The following is a 24864-nucleotide window of genomic DNA, read 5'->3' as shown; positions in this document are numbered from 1 at the left end:
ATGATAATGTTGCACCCCACCGCGTGATCAGCCATAGGGGGGCGCGGAACAGAAGCGCTGAAAAGGAAAAGCATAAAACACCTCTGAAGCTTCGGATCACGTTCAAATTTCATCGAATAGTTATGAAGGGTCCCTAGTGGTTCCACCCTGCATACCAGCACACTATACTCCACAGGAGTCAGGTCATGTTCGATGGGGTTGCAACCTTGTCCTTAGAGTAGCGTTGAGATACCTAGGAGGCGCCGGCCGGAGTGGCCGAGCGGTTCTAGGCGCTACAGTCTGGAACTGCGCGACCGCTACGGTCGCAGGTTCGAATCCTGCCTCGGGTATGGATGTGTGTGATGTCCTTAGGTTAGTTAGGTTTAAGTAGTTCTAAGTTCTAGGGGACTGATGACCACAGATGTTAAGTCCCATAGTGCTCAGAGCCATTTGAACCATTTTTTTGTTTCATTGAAGCACTTTATGCCACCTCCTGAGGCTTTTTCGTGGCGATTCTGAGCGGCGATTTGTACGAAATGTTTCCCTTGGCCCTCTACTAGAAGATCGCATGATTTCGGCGCTGGGTGTCGCGGTTCTTACCTTAATCGTAGAGGACTGCAAAAGAAGAGTTGAAATGTTGGTGAGATGGGGGTGTGATGTCCTTCCCATCATGTGACATATCCATGATGGCGTTGGGCAGCGTTATGATCAGATTTGGTGCCAATGTGACATCATTAACCCACCTTATACCGGTACGTCACATTAACCTCTGAGCCGTGGCCTTTTTCTCGCATTTTCCGACCCCTTGCTGTTTGAAGCGTCGCTGAGCCCGAGTATGACGTAGCAGGGCGTCATGCTTTTTCACTATTACAGAGGAAGGCTATCGGCATCTTTGAGCCAAATTTCAAACTAATGCATCTGAATGGAAGACAATTACGGTGTTTCGAAAAAGTGATCCTTGAATTTTGTTGAGCAGAGTGCAGTAGTTCAGGAATCAAAATGTAATAGATGCAACTCAAAATAGACTGGAATGACTGCAGGAAATGATAACATTAGGACATCGGGGCATTGAAGATTGAATGTACCCACTCCACATATGCAAAACATCTAAATTTGTACTATTGTTATATCAAGTTCCATGTAAATGTTTTTAAAATGGTTCAAATGACTGAGCACTATGGGTCTTAACATCTGTGGTCATCAGTCCCCTAAAGCTTAGACCTACTTAAACCTAAGTAACCTAAGGACATCACACACATCCATGCCTGAGGCAGGATTCGAACTTGCGAGCGTAGCAGTCGCGCGGTTCCAGATTGTAGCGCCTAGAACCGCTCGGCCACTGCGGCCGGCCAGGAAGGCAGACTAAGATTTAACGTTCACTTGATAATGAGGTCGTTACACACGGAGCACAAGTTTTGATTGTTTCGAGGATGGGGAAGGAAATCGGCCGTGCCCTTTGTGACCATTTCGCCAATTGTCCGGAGAGATTAAGGGAAATCACTGAATACCTAAATCAGATTGCTAGGGACACGGATTTTAATTGTCGTCCCCCCCCCCTTCCCCAATCCGAGTCCACTGTGTTAAGTGTTAACTATGGCGCCAATTCGCTTGGTATCTAACAGGAAAAAACCACCACTGCATAGGACAAAAAAAGACGTGACAGTCTTATACCATAATAACGAAAGAAAGAGAATGGTCTGCGTCAGGAGGACTATTTCGTACAGAGGGCAATAAATAAAAGTGAAAATATTGTCAATGCTCAAAAAGCAATAAGAGGAGCACAATATTCCCACTAATTCAATAACAAAAGGAGACAGTCCCACTGATTTACGTCTTACCACTGAAAAATAATGTGATTGTAAAATAAAAAAGTTAAATGTTCCCTCTCTTCTCTCTCTCTCTCTCTCTCTCTCTCTCTCTCTCTCTCTCTCTCTCCATCCCCCCCCCCCCACACACATACAAACAAACACACACATACACACACACACACACACACACACACACGCGCGCGCGCGCGCGTGCTGCATCACACATCCCCTTACTCTCCCTCCCCACTCCAATATTGCACTCCACTGACAGCCTCCACGACTCCTATGATCCCTTAGTCAACCCCACAGCAAGGACTTGTTCAATGTACAAGAAGAAAGGTCATGTGCGAGTACAATGAAACACATAACTGTGACATACTATCAATTTGAAGGCTGTCTGCGTTCATTCCTGTGTCTACACAAGAACCAATAAATACACGAAAAGAATAGGAAAGATAATAGTAAGTGAGAATCACAATCATGTAATTGTAACTAGCACGATATTTTAAATGTGCTGCGAGCAATAACTATATTTCATTCTGTAGACTACTGATCTTGCCTAATATGAATAGTTGAAATATGTTTGGTTAAATACAGATAAAAATTTGGTTCCGAAATACGGTAATATTTCTTCCTATCCATATGATGAAGATAACTGGAGAATACAAATGACAAGAAATAATGAAATATACTAGACAGCGGAGCGGGGGAGGGGGAGGGGGGCCGAGAGACATATTTTTAGGTAACAAGATCATGGTGCAAAAGCAGTGGGACATTTTTGACTTACCAGAGGGCGGCAAGGATGACCTCGGGGCTTTGTGGCGCTTGTACCTCTAAGCTATTATCGTTATTTTACGCTTGGATCGGCTTTTGACAGTTGCAGTGCACCGGCACTGCAGCGGACCTATCTCTGCCAATAACGTAACGCTATTTTGTGAACGTTTCTGTGGCAACATCTCAGCAGTATTGCCACAGCACTCTAGGCAGCTACTCATTTCGCCTGCAGCCGTTAGCGCTTTGCAATTGAAAGTTGGTAACAGTGCTGCAGCTGTCAGGGACATTTCTTACGTCAGGTCGACTATAGCTAAACGAGTTATAATGTGAATAAAATGATTGCTCGCTGAAAACCAGCAGCCTTCCCCAAGCTCCTGACACTGCAGCACCCAGGTAAATTTCTGGAGGCATGGCACCCGATCTGCAGGTCAATGATGTTTCCAGGCTGACTGATCACTGAAGCGTGTGTTGTTCTATGGAAGACCAGCTAAACAGAGGGTTCTACTTGCTCTTTTCGGATTCTATTTAAAATCTGTAGTCTCGAGGAAAATAGCCAACTGAAGAAAGGAACGCTTCTTTATAAAGGACCATTACAGTATTTCGGGTTGCCGGGTTCTGGCCACTTAACAGGTGTAGAAGTATGAAACCGGAATTTGGTTGTTGTTTGAAACTGATAAGCAATATTTTATTCAGAATAATCTCCATTGCTGTTTATACATTTCTCCCACATCTCTGGCAGGCTATGAATGCCATGCAAAAAAAAAAAAAAAATAATCTCCTTTTAAAGCGAACTAGTCAGCGAGCCATTTTCGTACATTTTCTAACGAGTTGAAGCGTTGTTCAGCGAGAGGGTGTCCCAGTGATGCAAATGGATGATAATCGGACGGGGCCAAGTCTAGACAATAAGCCGCCTGCCCTAGTATTTCCCCACTGAACGCCTCGATCGTTTCCCTGACCCGTTTTTCTGTGTGTGGATGGGGCTTCATCATGGAGCGACATGAGTTTGTGTTGCCTTTTTCCATATACCGGTCGTTTTTCACGAAGTGCTCGATTTAAATCGATCATTTGCTGTTGGAAGCCATCAGTGTTAACGCTTTCACCAAGTTCTAGCAGCTCATAATAGATGACAACCTTCTGATCCCACCAAGTACACTCTTCTTTCCAAAGCGATTCGGTCTTGCAGTGGATGTCGATGGTTTTCCTGGATTCGTCCATGATTTACGACGCTTAGGATTCTCAAATATATCCATTCTTTATCACCTGTCACTATTCGATGGGCCGGCCGGATTGGCCTACGGTTCTAGGCGCTACAGTCTGGAACCGCGAGACCGCTACGGTCGCAGGTTCGAAACCTGCCTCGGGCATGGATGTGTGTGATGTCCTTAGGTTAGTTAGGTTTAAGTAGTTCTAAGTTCTAGGGGACTGATGACCTCAGAAGTTGAGTCCGATAGTGCTCAGAGCCATTTGAACCATTTTGAACCATTTGAACCATTTTTGAACTATTCGATAGAGAAACGACATTCCTTTGTATCTAGAGCGAGCAGCATTTTACAACTGGTCTTTCGATTTGCTTGCTATCTTTCATTCAGTTTATGCGGAAACCATTTTCCCACTTTCTGCACCTTTCACATAGCTTTCAACCAAAGAGAAACGGCTTTCTGCGTCACATTCAATTGTTCCGCGAGCTCCTGTTGAGTTTGAGTATCATCTTCATCCAATAAGGCCTGAAATTCGTTGTCTTCGAACTTTTTCGGTCATTTCCCGCGCACGTCGTTTCTCACGTCAAAATCACTACGTTTGAATTTTTTTAACCACTCGAAACACTGCGTTTTCCCAAGAGCATGTTCGCCGAAAGCTTCGACAAACATTCCATGCGATTCTGTAGCAGTTTTCTTCAAATGATAACAGAAAACCAATGCTGTCCGCAAATCGTTGTTCGTAGGCATAAAACTCGACATGTTTACGGGTTAGAAACACATACCGATGTTTGGAACTTGGGTTACTATGTGTTGACATTTGTCGTCAGCCGTTACAGGAAGCAGATGGCACTGGAGACACTGTCTCACGGGCCATGCACTGACGGCTAGCACCATCTATAGGGCAATTCCGGTTTCATTCTTCTACGTCTGGTACTTTTTACCATCTGCTTCAATTCACCCTGTGCAGTAAGGTAGGATTTTATCCCACAACTACACTACTGGCCATTAAAATTGCTATACCACGAAGATGACGTGCTACAGACGCGAATTTTTCCGACAGGAAGAAGATGCTGTGATATGCAAATGATTAGGTTTTCAGAGCATTCACACAAGGTTGGCGCCGGTGGCGACACCTACAACGTGCTGACATGAGGAAAGTTTCCAACCGATTTCTCATACACAAACAGCAGTTGACCGGCGTTGCCTGGTGAAACGTTGTTGTGATGTCTCGTGTGAGGAGGAGAAATGCGTACGTTTCTGACTTTCATAAAAGTCGGATTGTAGCCTATCGCGATTGCGGTTTATCGTATCGCGACATGGCTGCTCGCGTTGGTTGACATCAAATGACTGTTAGCAGCATATGGAATCGGTGGGTTCAGGAGGGTGATACGGATCGCCGTGCTGGATCCCAACGGCCTCGTATCACTAGCAGTCGAGATGACAGGCATCTTATCCGCATGGCTGTAACGGATCGTGCAGCCACGTCTCGATCCCTGAACCAACAGATTGGGACGTTTGCAAGACAACAACCATCTGCACGAACAGTTCGACGACGTTTGCAGCAGCATGGACTATGAGCTCGGAGACCACGGCTGCGGTTACCCTTGACGCTGCATCACAGACAGGAGCGCCTGCGATGGTGTACTCAACGACAAACCTGGGTGCACGAATGGCAAAACGTTATTTTTTTCGGATGAATACAGGTTCTGTTTACAGCATCATGATTGTCGCATCCGTGTGTGGCGACATCGTGGTGAACGCACATTGGAAGCGTGTATTCTTCATCGCCATACTGCCGTATCACCCGGCGTGACGCTATGGGGTGTTATTGGTTACACGTCTCGGTCACCTCTTGTTCGCATTGACGGCACTTTGAACAGTGGACGTTACATTTCAGATGTGTTACGACCCGTGGCTGTACCCTTCATTCTATCACTGCGAAACCCTAAATTTCAGTAGGATAATGCACGACCGCATGTTGCAGGTCCTGTACGGGCCTTTCTGGATACAGAAAATATTCCACTGCTGCCCTGGCCAGCACATTCTCCAGATCTCTCACCAACTGAAAACGTGTGCTCAATGGTGGAAGAGCAACTGGCTTGTCACAATATGCCAGTCACTACTCTTGATGAACTATGGTGTCGTCTTGAAGCTGCATGGGCAGCTGTAGCTGTACACGGCATCCAAGCTCTGTTTGACTCAATGCCGAGGCTTATCAAGGCCGTTGTTACGGCCAGTGGTGGTTGTTCTGGGTACTGATTTCTCAGTATCTCTGCACCCAAATTGCGTGAAAATGCAATCACATGTCAGTTCTAGTATAATATATTCGTGCAATGAATACCCGTTTATCATCTGATTTCTTCTTGGTGTAGCAATTTTAATGGCCAGTAGTGTACTTGGTTTCAATGAAAAAAGCCGTCTCATCTCAGTGACAGTGTGTAACTTGTTATTACCAGAATGTACAAACTCTCAAATATCAGGAAAGAAACTCCTGTACCTGTAGGACGCCCTTTAAATACAAATAAAATAAATATTGAATTTTTGGCATTCATTAAGAAGTAGTAATTCTTTTTATAAATTTTTAGCCTGAGTTGTTCATCTTAATCACCTCCATGAGGTTATGGAATAGAAGACTTATATCACAGCGCTTTAGAGTGTAGCATCACAAGTGGACCTCTTGTTGGAGATGGGTTTAATTGTTACAGAATTACAGCAGATTGGCCGAACATGTGTGCTCAGCTCGTTTCCTGGAAACCGGTCACTTTGAACAGGACCACAGAGCCTGGAGCGTGGGTTGGTAACACAGAACAAGTGCATAAAGCAAGTGCAGCGCTAACTGTTCTCGGCGTGTTATTAAACGACGTCCTGCTAAATAGTTCGCATACGAGTTTATGCGAAAGAAAGAGAGGGTGGGAGGAGTTGGTGCAACGAGAGAATGGCGCAAAATAGGATAAAACCGCTGAGCTGTTCTGGAATCGGCGAAACTCCGGCCGCTCGTCAGCGCACCGTGATATTTCATAGCCCGAATGTGTTTAACCACGCACCCGCATTACGCTTTCAAATGGTGGTCCGTATTCACGAGCTATTTGTTTCTGTTAGCGGTAATGCAAAGTGTTTCACTTATTCATCCAAACAATAGTCTGCTGTTTCTAAAATAGCCGTGCATCGTAGTAATGGCACTGCTCATGTTCGGTAACAAGCTACTTTATTTGCGAGGGCCCCTGTATTCGTGTGTGTGTGTGTGTGTGTGTGTGTGTGTGTGTGTGTGTGTGTGTGTGTGTGGTGTGTGTGTGTGTGTGAGTGTGTGTGTGTGTGTATGAGAGAGGGACAGAGTGCTGCTGTGAATAACGCCGTGTCCCGAATCAATGTTCAGATGTCGGTAAATGTGGTTGCTCGAAGCGACGCGGATTTCTGACGGCCGCTGGTCGACAATTATTCCGAACTGTGCTAAATGAGAAATTTTTATGGGTCCACGGGACTGACAGAAAGACATGTTTCGTTATTATCCATCAAAGGGTTTGAGCCCTTTATACAGGTTCGTACAACAGGTGAGCCTTGGACTGTAGGAAAAGCAAAAAAGGAGAGAATCGAAACTCTTGAGATGTGGTCTGTCTGACTGCCGCTCCCTTACGAAATGCATTTTATAAGTCTCAAATAAAATCAGCAAACCTCTTAGTGTTACCCCAAGTGGTACGTTGCTGATCTCCGTTTAATGCTTGGAAAAGAAAGAAGCTAAGCAGATAGCAGCTTGTGAAATGCCCACAAAGCTTTCTGCTCTAAAAAGGATTGACAGGTTTCTTACGTCTTCGTGTATTCATTTAAATAACAACCTTGGTTCTTCAGTTACGACGTATTTATTACGTTCTCCATCTGTTAATACACGCAAGACCGCCACTGCACGTCACTTCAGTCACACACCTGTTCTCACACACGTCTCTGAACAAAGTCTACTCATATACTGCTTAAAAAATTGAATACGGTGAGGTTACAAAGGAAATAATAATGAGTCATCACATGACTGTAGTTAACTTTGTTCCTTAACTCAATTTTTATTAGACATTAACTAGTCTATACTAACAACGTAGTTGATCTCCGATCTGAATTTTTATACTCAAAATTTTTTATCTTTCTGTTATGTATTGTTACAAGCTTTTTTGTCTGATATCATTCGAAGAATTAAATATTTCGTTAATCAGTTACTTCAGAAAAAAATGTATTACAATATAGAAAATTTCCATAATAAAGGAATATATCAGTAACAGACAAATCACACAAAATTTTGGTGAGTAGTCGTCATCTAAATGCAGGCACAGTTCTCAAAACCGTTTTATGTTCATACATACAGTGAGTCCAAAAAGTATTCGTCTTTCTGCATATCTTTTAGAAAACAAAGTGTGCGTAACATGAAAAGAAATGTATACAAAATATAAAGAGCCAGTAACCTAAGAAGTACCTCCGTAAGTCATTTTTGCTGTAAATCAAGGAAAGAAATACATTCAAATCTACAGCATGGTTAACAAAATTAGAAGATGTAATACAAGAGCTAGTTCATAAAGTATTCGTCCACCATCTGAACATGCCGAAATTCTGCGCGCAGTGATTAAACTATAACGCTGACCCACGGCACACACTAGAGTCAACCTGCGCGGCCCCACTCTATCGCCTGTTGTGGTTTTGAACAGCGCCGATACAACGCAATTAGCGCCATGGGCCGTAAGGGTAGTGAGCCGACGCTGATCGAAAGGAAACTTACTCTGCGCTTACATAATGAGTACAAATCTTCTTACGAGATTGCTAAAGTAGTCGGTAGACCTAGATCAACGGTTCAATCGATAATAGATCGATTTTGCGCAACAAAATCATTAAGAAACCAACCACGTACCGGACACCCTCAATCTTCGACTGATGCAGACGTGAGATTTGTCATGAGGGAAATGAAGAAGAAACCTAAAATCAGCGCTCCTTAGTTGGCTGAGGAGGTAGAGTCTAGGGAAAAGAAGGTATGTGCCAACACAATCAGAAATACCTTCAAAACGTATGGGTATCACGGCCGGGTAGCGGGCAAGAAATTTTGGGTCAGTGAACAGAATCGAAAAAAACGTCTTCATTTTGCGATGTAATAGAGATTCAAAGAGGCAGACTTCCGGAATAGAGTAATATTTTCTGATGAGAGTAAATATAACGTATTCCGGTCGGATGGCAGGCGAATGGTGTGGCGTAAGAAGAATACGGAGATGTTGCCACGCAATCTTGTGCCTACAGTTAAACACAGTGGCTTGTTGATGGTATGGGGCTGTATGAGAGTTGCAGGTGTTGGAAAATTACATTTCATGGAAGGTACAATGGGTCACCATATGTATATCAACATTTTAAAGGAAATCTCAACCCCAGCACCGAAAAATTAGGTCTGCAAGGAAATTACATTTTTCAACGAGATAAAGACCCAAAGCATACGGCTCTAAATACAAGGCTGTGGATCCTTTAAAATACCCCAAATCATCTTAACACCGCTCCTCAGAGCCCAGACGTTAATCCTATCGAACACCTTTGCAAAGCACTGGAAGATAGCATCAGGAGAAGACACATTTCTAACAAGGGAGACCTAAAAGAAGTACTTCAAGAAGAATGGGACAAAATTCCAGCTTCTCTGACGGCACACTTGGTCAAGTCGATGCCCAGACGACTTCAATCAGTAATAGCTGCAAAGGGAAAGCCCAGTAATATTAATCTTTGTAATTGAAATCATATTTTCAGATTGTAAATAAAAAAATATGAGTGGACGAATACTTTTTGAAATAGCTCTTGAATAAATTCTCCATTTTGTCTAATTTGTCATCGCTGTGGGTGTATTTATGTCCTTGTCCATCAATAAAAATGCCTTACCAAGTTTCGTTTCATATCACTGGGTGTTCACATTTTATGCTCCCTTCCTTTAACGTGACATATACTTAGGTTTTTTTAAAAAATATTACAACTAGACGAATACCTTTTGGACTCACTGTAGATGTATACTTAATATAAATACCTACGCAGTGATTTTACAGCGTCCGACCAGGCCTCGGAAGGACTCACTGTAACCGACCGCCGTGTTATCCTTAGCCGATAGGTGTGACTGGATGCGAATTTGGAGGGGCATGTGGTCAGCACACCGCTCTCTTAGCAGCTGGCAGTTTTCATGTCCGGAGCCGCGACTTCTCAGTCAAGTATGTCCTCAATTGGCCACCCATGGGCTTTGTGCACCCTACATGCAAACAGCGATAGCTAGGCCCGGATGGTCACCTATCCAAGCGCTAGCGAAAGCCGGCAGCGCTAAACTCCGTGAAACGATGTTACCACTGCAGTAAGGCCCTTCTAGGTGAAGAGCAAAGAAATATCGACCTTGTACGTCATATTTGTGATACAGGTTACCATGTTACATACGATGGTGACGTATCGGGTTTCGTACTAAAGATGAATGTGAGCATTCTCCCATTTCATTACGTGTCACAGAAGGACGCTGAAAATGAAATATAGTGGTAATAGAACAAATGAGGAGGTTGTGGTGTAATATCACTTTCATGAAGTGGTATTCTGCACAGGCATTTTTCGAACCGACGAATGATGATCGGCACTATAAAATAGTTATTTTCGTAACGAATTAGATAATCTACTGTTTGGATGTATGTATGTTCTATTTACGTGCATGTATCATGAGGTGGATAGATGCAGCGTATCTGCAAGCCAGGACGAGAAAAACATCGTACCACGCTCGTGGTACCTACTGGTCAGGTGTTGATTCGTGCCTTGGAGATATGGTGCGAGCCATACAGGAAGAATGGCAATGAAAATGCCTATAACGTCACAGGAACAAGAGAAAACTTATTATATAGAGCTCTCGATTGAAATCTATTAATTAAGACTGACCGTATTTGGACATAGAATTATACAGGGTGATTCAAAAAGAATACAACTTCAAAAATGTGTATTTAATGAAAGAAACATAATATAACCTTCTGTTATACATCATTACAAAGAGTATTTAAAAAGGTTTTTTTTCACTCAAAAACAAGTTCAGAGATGTTCAATGTGGCCCCCTCCAGACACTCGAGCAATATCAACCCGATACTCCAACTCGTTCCACACTCTCTGTAGCATATCAGACGTAACAGTTTGGATAGCTGCTGTTATTTCTCGTTTCAAATCATCAATGGTGGCTGGGAGAGGTGGCCATATCCTTAACGTACCCCCATAAGAAAAAATCGCAGGGGGTAAGATCAGGGCTTCTTGGAGGCTGTCCAGAACTTTTCCCTTTGCACAAACACCCATTCTCTGTAAACTCTTTATACGAACGTTTAATACACCACCTATCAGGAGGTTTAACACCGTACTTCGTTCGAAATGCACGCTGAACAACTGTCGTCGATTCACTTCTGCCGTACTCAATAACACAAAAAGCTTTCTATTGAGCGGTCGCCATCTTAGCATCAACTGACGCTGACGCCTAGTCAACAGCGCATCAAGCGAACAAATGTACAACTAAATGAAACTTTATAGCTCCCTTAATTCGCCGACAGATAGTGCTTAGCTCTGCCTTTTGTCGTTGCAGAGTTTTAAATTTCTAAAGTTGTGGTATTCTTTTTGAATCACCCTGTATATTAATACCTTCAGCTGCAGACGGGCGTTGATATATATCAATGGGGACAGGTGAAAATGTGTGCCCCGACCGGGAGTCGAATCCGGGATCTCCTGCTTACATGGCAGACGCTCCATCCATCTGAGCCACCGAGCGCACGGAGGACTGTGCGACTGCAGGTGCTGAAGGTATTAATATATAATTCTAATTTCGTTCTATACGGCTGCAGGTCATCAATGGTGTCTGTTCTTTTGGACATGTCCGAAAGAACAGACACCATATCCATATAAGTACGTAGTTCTGGCGATACCGGCCATGACCTTCTTCTTCTGTGCGGATGCACACATATTACCCGAACTCTTACGGTACTTAGTAAGAATCTCTTCCACGAGTAATGAGTGTGTTGTGTAGGAACACTACGAATGTAGTGTGTGGACATGTAAGGTGAGAATGTGGCTCTCGCGGGAGGCGTGCGTGAGATAGTCCCTGCAGTCGCCCTATCCTCTGTGTCGTCGGTGGCTCAGATGGACGCAGTCGGCTTTCAGCCGTGATACCGTGCGGACGGGCTCGGCGCGCCGGGCAGTGCTCCGCAGGTGTTGTTGTTTACCCGCTAGCGCGCGGTCGCGTCGTTGTATTGCTGTATAGTACCTGTACCGACCCGACATGGCGTTCTCATATCGAAAAGCAATCAAACTAACGTTCAACGCATCGTACACGAGACCGAAGGCCCATGAAATTGAACGGTTTCTACGAGACATCATGCACATAGAACCACAAGAACTGATAGGAATTCATCTGTCTGTTGTAACCAGCACAGTGTACCTCAAACTGATTGACGAAGCGGCCTGCGACAGATTACTCCAACGCTCTGCAAACGGCTTTCGCTTCTGTCACGCAAACGGTAACGCGAGCGTGGTAGGAGTTGACCATGCTGGTCTGGGGGTGCGTACCGTGCGCATCTTTGAACTACCGTTCCTGCCAACCTAGTCGTTGGTGCGCTGCGGCTATACGGCACAGTTCTGAGCCACACAGAGAAGAAATGGAACACATTCGAAACGTACCCTGTCCTTAACGGGGTACGACAAGTGCGCATAGAACTTAAGAAGCACGTTCCATCATACATTTTCGTTGGTGGCTGCCGCGCAGTTGTTATATATGATGGACAACCGAGGACCTGCTCGGGCTGCGGCCAGGAGGGCCATGTTAGAACTGAGTGTCTGCAGCGCCGCCTCGTTCAGGTGCCCCGCAATGAACTTCCCCAACGATCCACTATGACCTCTCTCCCGCTAACATATGTGGAGGCGGCACGACATGATGTGATGGATAATAAAAACCTGCTACCTCCTCAAGCCGCTGCCAGCTCCGTTGGAGAGTCAGCGCCGTCGACGACGCCGCAGCCCAGCGGTGCAGAGGTTCCTACGGCCTCTGCCCACCGCAACGTCGTGGGCACCCAGCCACCGTCACTGTCGGGATCGGACACAGGGGTTCCTAGCGACCGAGACTGTGTTGAGCCCCGCCCTCCAGTGGATGTCGAATCTCGGACCCGAAAGCAAAAATCACCCAAGCGACACAAGAAGAGGTGATTGTCAGCTGAAGAACAGGACAGGGATGTGAAGCCGGCGGAAGACATCGACTTCGTTGACTCGTCACAATTGCAACGGACTCCAGTGGCATCATTCACCAGAAGGTGCCTGAAGACAAGGAACACTCTCCTAAATCTGGTGGCCCAGAAAACGAGGCGCATTGCGTCGACTCCCAAAATGTGGCCTCCTGTGAAAGCGACCAGCCCCCAATGACATCACAATCGTCTCTTGGTGATTGGGCAGACGATATGGAGGCAGATGATGCACAGCAAACATCGATATCTCCACCAGAGCCCATGGCTGACATTGAGCCCGGAGGGCTCTGCCAGTCAGGGACTCATACGGCACAGTAATGCACAGCATGCAGCTGGATGGCTGTGTGGAGTGTGAGATCACTGTGGGCTTGCACCAGCACACAGCCTCCGCCACCTGATATGTCTCAGTCATACCGTGTGGGAACAGTCAATGTAAATGGTGTCCACTCCACTGTCAAGACCTGCATGTTACACGACATGATCAGAGCGGCAGACTTGGACATTGCCCTTCTCCAGGAGGTCTGTCCCGAGCTGCGTTTAGACCTATATGGCTACACCACGTACAGCCTACCCGTAGGTGATGGTGCAGGAGGAACGGCCATCCTTCTCCGAGATGGCATAGACGCGACGGACGCGACGTACTTGCCGAACGGGCGAGGCATCGCACTCACACTTGGCGCAGTCCGCCTCATTAACGTCTACGCTCCCTCCGGTAATTCGCACCGTGGTGACAGGCATGTCTTCTATTCGGAGGAGGTAGCCCCACTTTTGCAAGGAAATATGGACCATTACATAGTGGGCGGCGATTTTAACAGTGTTCTGCGGCCCGAGGACCAGATACCGCATTACGTCCCATGCCCGGCTCTACAAGCATTGATACGTGACCTCGCGCTCCACGACACATGGCTCTTACATCATGGGACCCAGAGTGGATATACGCACTTTACCAGCCATTCTGCCACTCGTCTGGACCGGATATACGTCTCGCGTGCCCTCCGCACAGCAACCCGTGATGCAGAACTCTGGCCGACGGCCTTCACGGACCATCTCGCGTACATCTGCACTGTCACCTTACCCCGACAACTCACAAGACGCAGCAGGGGCCCGTGGACGCTGAACGTCTCCCTCCTTCGCGAGGAAGCGTGTCGGCGAGCAGTCACTGACACGTGGCGTCGATGTATCAGGCGCCTGCCCATGTATGCTTCCACGTTGCTGTGGTGGCTGGGATGTGTCAAACCTGCACTCCGAAAGACCTTGATGGCCTACGGGCGTGACAGATCGAACTGGCAAAGGGCGACATCGGAATTTTACTATACAGCGTTACGTGAGCTGGCGACGCAACCGCCGTCTCCTGAACGTCAGATGTCCGTACAACGCATCAAAGTTCGTCTACTTCGCATCAGGACAGAGCAGCTGGAAGGTGTCCGCATCCGTGCGCGAGTGCAAGACTGTGTCCCCAACGAAACAGCGTCACATTGTGCGCGAGAGGCGCCACCGCAAACGTCAGCTCATTACGGCGGTAAACACGGAGGAGGGCGGCCGCGCAGTGACACAAACGGACATCGCGCACACGTTCGCCAGACACTATGGGACCTTATACATGGAAGATCCGCGAAATGTACGTGATTATGACGAGCTGTTGCACGATTTTCCCGCCCCTCGGGACGTGGCACCCGATGATACGTCTGCTGTTGCCCATTACACCCGACGAGCTTGTATCAGCCTTGGCACGTGGAACACCGAACAAGTCGCCTGGACCGGACGGTTTACCCCTGGAATTCTACCGCACTTTTTACCACCTTATGGGTGACAAGTTGAGAGGCACCCACATGCCTTGCTCATACTGTGGCATCAAGCAGTCAGGCCTGCAAGATGAATGGTCTGCCAACCGAGTGGATTCATTCTTATTTATCGAGTAATATGAACTCTCGTACTCTCAATTAAGTTACAAATTATCCTACTGTATGAATAATACGCAACGGAAACGCACTTCTGACTATCAGTAATTTACAGAACTCTGACTGTTCACTACGCACTGGCAATACCACATTTTCTTTTTTTTTATATTTAACGGCTTTTATCAACACGTGGCCATCGCACTGAATATGAGTGGCGGACACATTATAAATTCTGGATATCATGACAACATACAATTCGAAGGAAAAGGCCACCAATCTTTTTCTTTTCACTATCTTATTTATTCCGATAAATTCTATAACCTAAACACACAAATTCTATAACCTACAACAATAACACGTGAGAAATTCCGCCCAGTGGGCATGGCTTTACATTGGTGAATCTCTATCTTATGGTCTCGTAATTATTTAACGCTACAGTGCACTTTCTGGATAGGATGGTGGATCTTTTGCTATATCTCACACTTCGACTCTCACAACCATCATCACGAAACTTTCCTCCGGACCGAGCGGTACCGAAGGAACAAGCATAACCCACTAATCTTTTAAAACTACCTTGCTACTCTCCCATGCAAACCACACATACTTAAATTACATGACATACACCACACTACAACATGAAATACAACACAGGCAATAGTCACAACATTATCACTTTCAGCTTTCCCACTTCAGTTAATATTTATCCCAGTTCCACACGACACTGCCCCACTTCGTAATTCTACTTTCCTACTATGAACTCTGGAGATATATGCACGTCTTCCTGTGCAATGCAAGCCAAGTGGTGGATAGACGGCTGACTCACCTTGTTTCTCTCTCAGAGTGTTATAGTTTGAATCAAGCGTCACACGGAAACATATCTCGCAAAGTAATATTAAGAACATATTCATCACACACACGAGTCCTCAACTGATACCATGGACGAGTACTTCTCTTTATCCTTTGTCTCATACACAGATTGAGACTCACACAGTACTCAACATGTGGAAGTACTCGTCTCTAATTTCAAGTCCTGCACACGCCATTTCTTAAATATTTCAACTTATGGTACACACGCTATTTCTTAAATATTTCAACTTATTGTACCCACGCTAGTAATTCAGCTTAACTTAAGCGCACGGAAGTATTTCAACTTATTGCTACACGTGGTTTTATTGTGACCGTTGGTCACTTCCGAAGATTACTACGATCCCATTAATATTACCTGCCTGACATTTAATTCTCCCCACAAAAGTTCCTGAAATAGAGAAATTATTATTTCAAACTACTCTTAAATATTCCACATGCATACCATGTCTCCACTCTTTTGTCTTTACGGAGCACAACTAAGACAGGTCTTAACAGCACAAGATCCAGCGGCAGAATGCCGAAACATGGCCGTTCTTCAGGTCCTCTCGCACCTCTGTTGAAGTGGGGAAGCACCTTGCTACCGTATTGGTCAGCCACATTTCAGGCGCTCAAAGCTCAGGTAAATTTCATCTCTTTGGTCCCACCAAAGGTGGCCAAAGGACCGTCTCAAAGATGATCATATATTCACATTCACTATCTGCGGTTAGCAGACGACCATACATTCATTCATTTCACAGATCTTACCAAACTGGATGTAGGGATTTATTTTGTGGGAGTGCACATGTGATCAATTAAATAAATAAATTGTCATTCTTTCCAACACTGGTATCTGGCTTCGCTGTATTAATTGAAATTGAGTTATTTTACAAAAAAATGTGTTGTTCTGACAAAAATAATGAAGTATGTTGTACCCTTTCAAAGTGGCTCCAAATGTTTCAAGACCTGATCCGCCCTGATTTCACTGTCCCCACAGAATTCACAGAAGGCATCTTGATCCCAGTACCGAAACCGAATGGTGGTTGTAGGTGGCAGGACTTTGGCCCACTCACACTCCTCAACAACGACTACAAGATCTTCGCCCGTATCCTCCGCGCGCGTCTCCACACCGCTATCGGGAAAGCCATCCACACCGATCAGACATGTTGAGGTGGTGTCATCAACATTCATACGGCGTTAGGAGCATACCGCGACGTAATTGCTTTGACGGCGGCCTGCAAAATACGAGGCGCCCTTGTCGCCGTAGATTTTGACCACGCATTCGACCGCGTCGACCACGGCTTCTTACGCGCAGTTTTGCAACACACGGGCCTCTCTCCGGAGTCTGCACAGGTGGTCCTTCGACTGGTCCACGGAGCGCGCTCCCGCATGATGGTCAACGGTTATCAGTCTGGTCACATTGTTGTTGGACGGTCAGTGCGACAAGGGTGCCCCCTGTCGGGTATATTATTTGCTGCAGCGCTTGAACCAGCTTTACATGGTCTACGGCAGCGATTAACTGCTATCTCCTTGCGGGACGTGACCTTTCGTTGTGGTGCATTCGCCGATGACGTGGTGTTCCTGGCCAGATCAGAGGATGAAATGCATATGGCGCTACAGTGGCTACGCCAGTACGGGGCGGTCGCTGGGAGCGTCATCAACGTGAAGAAGACAAAATACATGGATGTCGGAGGGGGGCTTTCCCACACAGCGGCGGTGCCCTTTGACAAGGTGCCCGTACTCAAATGTTTAGGAGTGCAATTCTACAGCAGTGTCCGCCGCACGGCGGCGGCTACGTACCGCCGGCTCCTACACCAGACACGTGCTCTACTGCAGGACAACAAACTGCGTCGCTTGGATATGCTCCTCAGAACACGTTATGTCAACACCTATCTTGTCTCAAAACTGAACTATTTTACGCATATCCTTCCCTTGACGGCTACGATGGCCGACAGATTTCAAGCAGCATATGGACATTTCGTAAGCACCGGTCTTGTTTTAAAGTCCGATACGCCACCCTGACACTGCCGCAGCGGCCACCCTGACACTGCCGCAGCGGGCTGGCAGTATCGGTTTAATCAGGTATATAACCGTGCGCGATCGCTTTATTTCAACACTATGCGTCGCACGTGGACCTCTGCCCACGCCACTCTGACGGGCACCCTGATAGCGGAAGTGGCACCACACTCTCTGCATCCCCCGGTTTCTGTAGGACACATTTCATCGGCACTCACCCACATCAGAGAGTTCTTGATTGACTTCAGCTACTTACGGTCAGAACTTCCGACGACACGGAAGCCCAGCACAAAAGACTATTATCGCCTCTATCAACAGCAGCAACCTGTAAATACGGTCGCCCACAGACATCCTGAAGTTGCCTGGAACACAGTGTGGCGAGCGGTACACACGCCTTTTCTACCTACGACGGTGCGTTCATTGTGGTACGTGGTTGTGAATGGGAAGTTCGCTACTCGTCAGAGGCTACATTCCATACATCTGACGGACGACCCCTTGTGTCCGACATGCTCAGTCGCTGACTCGGATGCACACCGTCTGACGTGTGCCGCGACCAGCGAGTGCTGGCTACTGACGCAGCGCATGCTGGCATTACTCTTGCGGCGATTGCCGGAGTCTATCTCCCCTGATGAAGTATTGCGCCCCGACGGCGTATACTTTCGATCAACCAGAACGAACGCCGTTAACTGGCTAAAAGGCATGGCCGTTTACTACATATTTTGCGATGCTCCCAAAGGCACACTCGACTTTTGGTCCCTATTGATGACGACACATGCAGCTTTCAGCCGCCACCCGAAGTACAGAACTCGTTTCGCAAATTATTTAGGTTCATTATTTGCGGATCCTCCTGCTCACTGGGGCGCTCCGGGTATGAGACGCTGAAAATGAAGAAGAATCCTGGAGCATATTGATTCTCTACGGACGGAATAGGGGGGAACCCCTCCCAACAGACGAGAAGACGACTCAGACGCTCGGCTACGGCAGTTGTAGGATCTTTCTTTGTAATGAAACAAAAGTAAATCTATAAATACAAAAAAATATTATAAAAATTAAAGAAATAAATAAATAAAACACCATCGACAAACCCACTGCATCCTCTTCCTGATCCTTCGACCCTTGAACTCGAACACGTTGCTTGGGCGTGGCGGCGGGATGGCCAGGCTTCGGGTGTCGACCCCTGCCCTACCCGTCGTCCTGCTCCTGCAGCGGTTCATTAGATAAAAAAAAATGGATAGAGCGTCTGCCATGTAAGCAGGAGATACCGGGTTCGAGGCCCGGTCGGGCACACATTTTCACCTGTCCCCGTTGATATACAGGGCTATTACAAATGATTGAAGCGATTTCATAAATTCACTGTAGCTCCATTCATTGACATATGGTCACGACACACTACAGATAGAAAAACTCAGAAAGTTTTGTTCGGCTGAAGCCGCACTTCAGGTTTCTGCCGCCAGAGCGCTCGAGAGCGCAGTGAGACAAAATGGCGACAGGAGCCGAGAAAACGTATGTCGTGCTTGAAATGCACTCACATCAGTCAGTCATAACAGTGCAACGACACTTCAGGACGAAGTTCAACAAAGATCCACCAGCTGCTAACTCCATTCGGCGATGGGATGCGCAGTTTAAAGCTTCTGGATGCCTCTGTAAGGGGAAATCAACGGGTCGGCCTGCAGTGAGCGAAGAAACGGTTGAACGCGTGCGGGCAAGTTTCACGCGTAGCCCGCGGAAGTCGACGAATAAAGTAAGCAGGGAGCTAAACGTACCACAGCCGACGGTTTGGAGAATCTTACGGAAAAGGCTAAAGCAGAAGCCTTACCGTTTACAATTGCTACAAGCCCTGACACCCGATGAAAAAGTCAAACGCTTTGAATTTTCGGCGCGGTTGCAACAGCTCATGGAAGAGGATGCGTTCAGTGCGAAACTTGTTTTCAGTGATGAAGCAACATTTTTTCTTAATGGTGAAGTGAACAGACACAATATGCGAATCTGGGCGGTAGAGAATCCTCACGCATTCGTTGCAGCAAATTCGCAATTCACCAAAAGTTAACGTGTTTTGTGCAATCTCACGGTTTAAAGTTTACGGCCCCTTTTTCTTCTGCGAAAAAAACGTTACAGGACACGTGTATCTGGACATGCTGGAAAATTGGCGCATGCCACAACTGGAGACCGACAGCGCCGACTTCATCTTTCAACAGGATGGTGCTCCACCGCACTTCCATCATGATGTTCGGCATTTCTTAAACAGGAGATTGGAAAACCGATGGATCGGTCGTGGTGGAGATCATGATCAGCAATTCATGTCATGGCCTCCACGCTCTCCCGACTTAACCCCATGCGATTTCTTTCTGTGGGGTTATGTGAAAGATTCAGTGTTTAAACCTCCTCTACCAAGAAACGTGCCAGAACTGCGAGCTCGCATCAACGATGCTTTCGAACTCATTGATGGGGACATGCTGCGCCGAGTGTGGGAGGAACTTGATTATCGGCTTGATGTCTGCCGAATCACTAAAGGGGCACATATCGAACATTTGTGAATGCCTAAAAAAAACTTTTTGAGTTTTTGTATGTGTGTGCAAAGCATTGTGAAAATATCTCAAATAATAAAGTTATTGTAGAGCTGTGAAATCGCTTCAATCATTTGTAATAACCCTGTATATCAACGCCTGTCAGCAGCTGAAGGTATTAATATATAATTCTAATTTCGTTCTAGACGGCTGCAGTTTTGCTTTAGGAAAGGTAAGGGCATCAGAGAGGCAATTCATGTCCTAAAGAATAGACACCACATCCATATAAGGATACGTATTTGGATTTTGTCCTTATGAATGTTTTTGCGATGCTCCGAATAATGTAACGCACAGTTATTGGAAACAAGAACAATTATTGGAAAGAAGAACAATAAACGAAGCGTTGTGAATCAAAAGCCTCGCATTTGTTTCGAGAATTGGGTGACGGCCTTCTACTCCTAACTTGCAGCGGTAACTGCAATACTTCGAAAAAAGTAGCTCTATCAGAACAGGTTGGAGAGCGTGCTGAAATAGTAAGGTGAGCAGGCTTGACTAATAGGAAATCTTAGCTTCCGATCAGACTAGACTTTGCCACTCAGTTCCACGGTAAAGGACCAGTGCAACACCTTAAGGTTCTTCAGAGACTCGGCATAGAAACGTATATGTGGAAGACAGAAGCTGGAAGAGCAGATAGGATGATGAAACATGTGTTAAGAAGTCAGTGATTAACTAGAGGGAACCGTAAAGAGCAAAAACTGTAGGGGAAGACAGAGACTGGAACATATCCAACAAGTAATCGAACGCGTTGGATTAAAGCGCTGATGACGCGATAGAAAAAGAAACGAGTGACATAGAAGAGATAGAGGATCCAGTATTAGACTCAGAATTTAAAAGAGCTTTAGAAGATTTAAGATCAAATAAGGCAGAAGAGATAGATAACATTTCATCAGAATTTCTAATATCTTTGGGAAACATGGCAACAAAACGATCATTCACGTTGGTGTTTAAAATATATGAGACTGGCGGTATACCATCTAACTTTCGGGAAAACATCATCCACACAATTCTGAACATGGCAACAGCCGACAAGTCCGAGAATTACCGCGTAATCAGCTTAACAGCTCATGCATCCTACTTGCTGACGACAATAATATACAGAACAATGGAAAAGAGAGTTGAGGATGTGTTAGACGGCGATCATTTTGGCTTTAGAAAAGTTAAAGACACCAGAGAGGCAATTCTGAAGTTGCGGTTGATAATGAAAGCAAGATTAAAGGAAAATCTAGACACGTTCATAGGATTTGTCGTCCTGGAAAAAGCGTTCGACAATGTCAGATGGTGCAAGATGTTCGAAGTTCTGTGAAAAATAAGTGCAAGCTATGGGGAAAGACGGGTAACATCCATTATTTACAGGAGCCAGGAGGGAACAGTAAGAGTGCAAGACCAAGAACGAAGTGTTCGGATTGAAAAGGCTGTAGGACAAGCATGTAGTCTTTCGCTCCTACTGTTCAGTCTATACATCGAAGAAGGAATGATGAAAATAAAAGTTTAAACGTGCAATTAAAATTCAAGTTGAAAGCATATCAGTGATAATGTTCACTGATGACATGCTATCCCCAGTCAAAGTGAAGAAGAATTAAAGGGTCTTTTGAGCGAAATTAGCAGTTTTTATGTAGCCAGATGATCGAACTTCTGCCAATCTTTAACGATACCTCAACGTAAAAATTGTCACATGTCTAAGAAATATTTTATTAAGTCACGCTCCTTGATATATCATGTTATTAATTTTGTAGTCGGGCCTGGTGGTCTAGCGCTAAAGCACGTACCTGGAAACCGAGAGATCGTGGGATCGAATTCCGGTCGTATCTCGGAAATTTTCTCTCCATCTGTGATCTAACCTTCACCTCTCAACGATATAACGAGGAACGACACATGCTTCGGATTCCATGTTAAAATGTAGGTCGCCTTTCCCTGGTTGAATAACTGTGATAGATTAGGGAAAAGGCAGGTAGCCAAATTGACGTCAAATCGAAAGACATGCACTCAGACATTAACCCGCACGAAATTATTGTTATTATTAATTCCGTGGGTTCTTATTCTTTATTGAAAATCAAGTTGCAGTGTGCTATGAATAGTCTTGTTTGTTATTTTTCCTAATAACGGGTTACCGAGCGCAAGCTTCGCTGCCTTTGGTTTAATATATTCTCTCACATAATAAAATATTTACATGTCTCATATTTTGAATATTTCATTCCCATGCAATCTGTTTATTCTCATACATGGGTACGGAAGTTGCTTTGGAAGAAACGTCACATTCAGAGATCGTTGAATTCCAGTCGTGATTCCGTAATAATTTAAACAGAATTTTGCGGATCTCTCATCTTCCTTTATTAGTCCATGAAATACGTCTTGCATTTTTCTACGCAAATAAAAGAAATGGACTACATTAAACAACATACTGCACCGAAACTTCGCAACAGAAATTTGCACAATCTGTATGGCATTTTTTACTTTGCCAGAGGCGAGATGCGAATGTTCATTTAATTTTACACGTTTGCGTACTTCTTTGAGACAAAGAACATTTATTTTGTTAATGTATGAAGGTGAATTGCGGAGAACATCGTAACATCGCATCGCATTTGTCGTCGTTGCTGTCTGTCGTACCTCGAGGGGGTTGATGACCGACTCTGCTCTAATACAGCAGCATACAGCAATCTTCCTCTGCTCGGCCACGTCGCCTGTTCGCTACGCATGAAACATAAAAGGGGAAGTGTCAGCTGTCAGAGAGTAAGACACAATATTACGAAAAACTAAACTTGACATCATGCCAGCACTTTGAAACATTTATGAACTAACAATTCCACCTGTTGTCATTAAGAGAATAGGGAACGAGAGTCAGTGTCATTATCTAGGTTTACGTATTCCAAGGTTTCCCTAAATCGATTGAGGACATTACCGAAATGCTTCCTTCGTAAACACCGCTACCGATTTCGTTTCTCACACTTATCCGTTCCAGTTTTGTGTTTCTTCTGTAGTAGTATTGGTGGTCGTGGTGATAGTAATAGTTTTATTCAGCTGTAGATCTCTATTACGAGGCTGTTGGACTTGTGTTGGTATTACATTTAAAGAGCGACACCGTTCATTCATGTCTCACTCCGAGTCACTGCACGCTCTACGCACACTACACACGTATTGTTTCTTAACGCTATACGGGCACTACCAGCTGACGTCAGGCCCATTTTTTGCACCCCAGTTTTCCATTTGCTAGTCTGAAAAACTGAGGCAGCATCTATGTACAACGAGTGAGATGTAGAGCTCAGAAAGAAAATAAGATGTTAGTATTAAGCATTGCATAGCTTTGGGAGTAACGTTTTCTAGAACAGAGAAAAGGAAGGAAAAAAATACAGTGTGAAAGTGTTATGTGGAAAGATAGATGTTTTGTTATCGTTATTGCTACTTGTTTGTGTAACATTTTTTTACCAATCCCCTACTCTTTGTTATCTAAGTAATCCTTAAACGTATAGAAGATTCTTGTTGTCATGAAAAAGTAGGCTAAATAGTATGCTAACGGGGACACCACCGCCAGACACTGTTTCTGTGGATAAATATCATCACTGAGCGTGACATAGTTATACTTTAGAATTAAACCGAACAGTTTTAGGACATAATTGAGTTCATCATTCGGTCTACCACTCTGATATCTTAGGTTGTAGCCAAGAATTTCCTGAACCTGACCTACCGGAGTAGTAGTGTGTATGTTTTGGACATAGGGAGAAACAAGCCGTGCACCCAAAGGTATGACTAAGTTGGATAGTTACTCAAATAACTGTTCCCTAATATGCACAAAGGTCAGCCAGTACATTGTGACCACCTACCTAATAGTCGGTGTCCACTTTTGGCACGGATAACAGCGGTGACGCGTCGTAGCATAGAAGTAACGGGGCCTTGGTAGATCGCTGGATGGAGTGGGCACCACATCTGCACACGCAACTCATATAGTTCCCGAAAGGGGAGGGGGGGGGGGGGGGACGATGAGCTCTGACGCCACGTTCAATCACATCCCAGATGTGTTCCATCGGGTTCAGATCTGGCGAGTTGGAGGCCAGCACGTCAATTGGAACTCACCACAGTGTTCCCTGAACCGCTCCATCACACTCCTGACCTTGTGACTTGGCGCATTGTCTTGTTGAAAAACGCCACTGCCGTCGAGAAATATAATCGTCACGAAGGGATGAACGTGGTCTCCAACCAGTGTATGATACTCCTTGGCTCTCATGGTGCTGTGCACGAGCTCCACTGGAACCATACATGCCAACATGAATATTCCCCAGAGCCTAATGGACCCGCCGCCAGCTTGTCTCCATCCCGCAGTACAGGTGTCAAGGAGATGTTCTCGTGGAAGACGACTGATTCGCGCCCTCCCATCGGCATGATGAGGAAGGTATCGGGATTCATCAGACCATATAACGTTCTGCCACTGCACTAACGTCCAGTGCCGATGGTCACATGCCCATTCCAGTCATAGTTGCCAATGTTGTGGTATTAACATTGGCACATGCATGTTTCGTCAGCTGATGAGGCCCATCACTAGGATTGTTCGGTGCTGTGTGTGT

Source organism: Schistocerca americana, chromosome 8 (assembly GCF_021461395.2).
Source record: "Schistocerca americana isolate TAMUIC-IGC-003095 chromosome 8, iqSchAmer2.1, whole genome shotgun sequence".
In the NCBI taxonomy this organism is placed as follows: domain Eukaryota; kingdom Metazoa; phylum Arthropoda; class Insecta; order Orthoptera; family Acrididae; genus Schistocerca; species Schistocerca americana.
Note: the sequence above shows the minus strand (reverse complement) of the source record.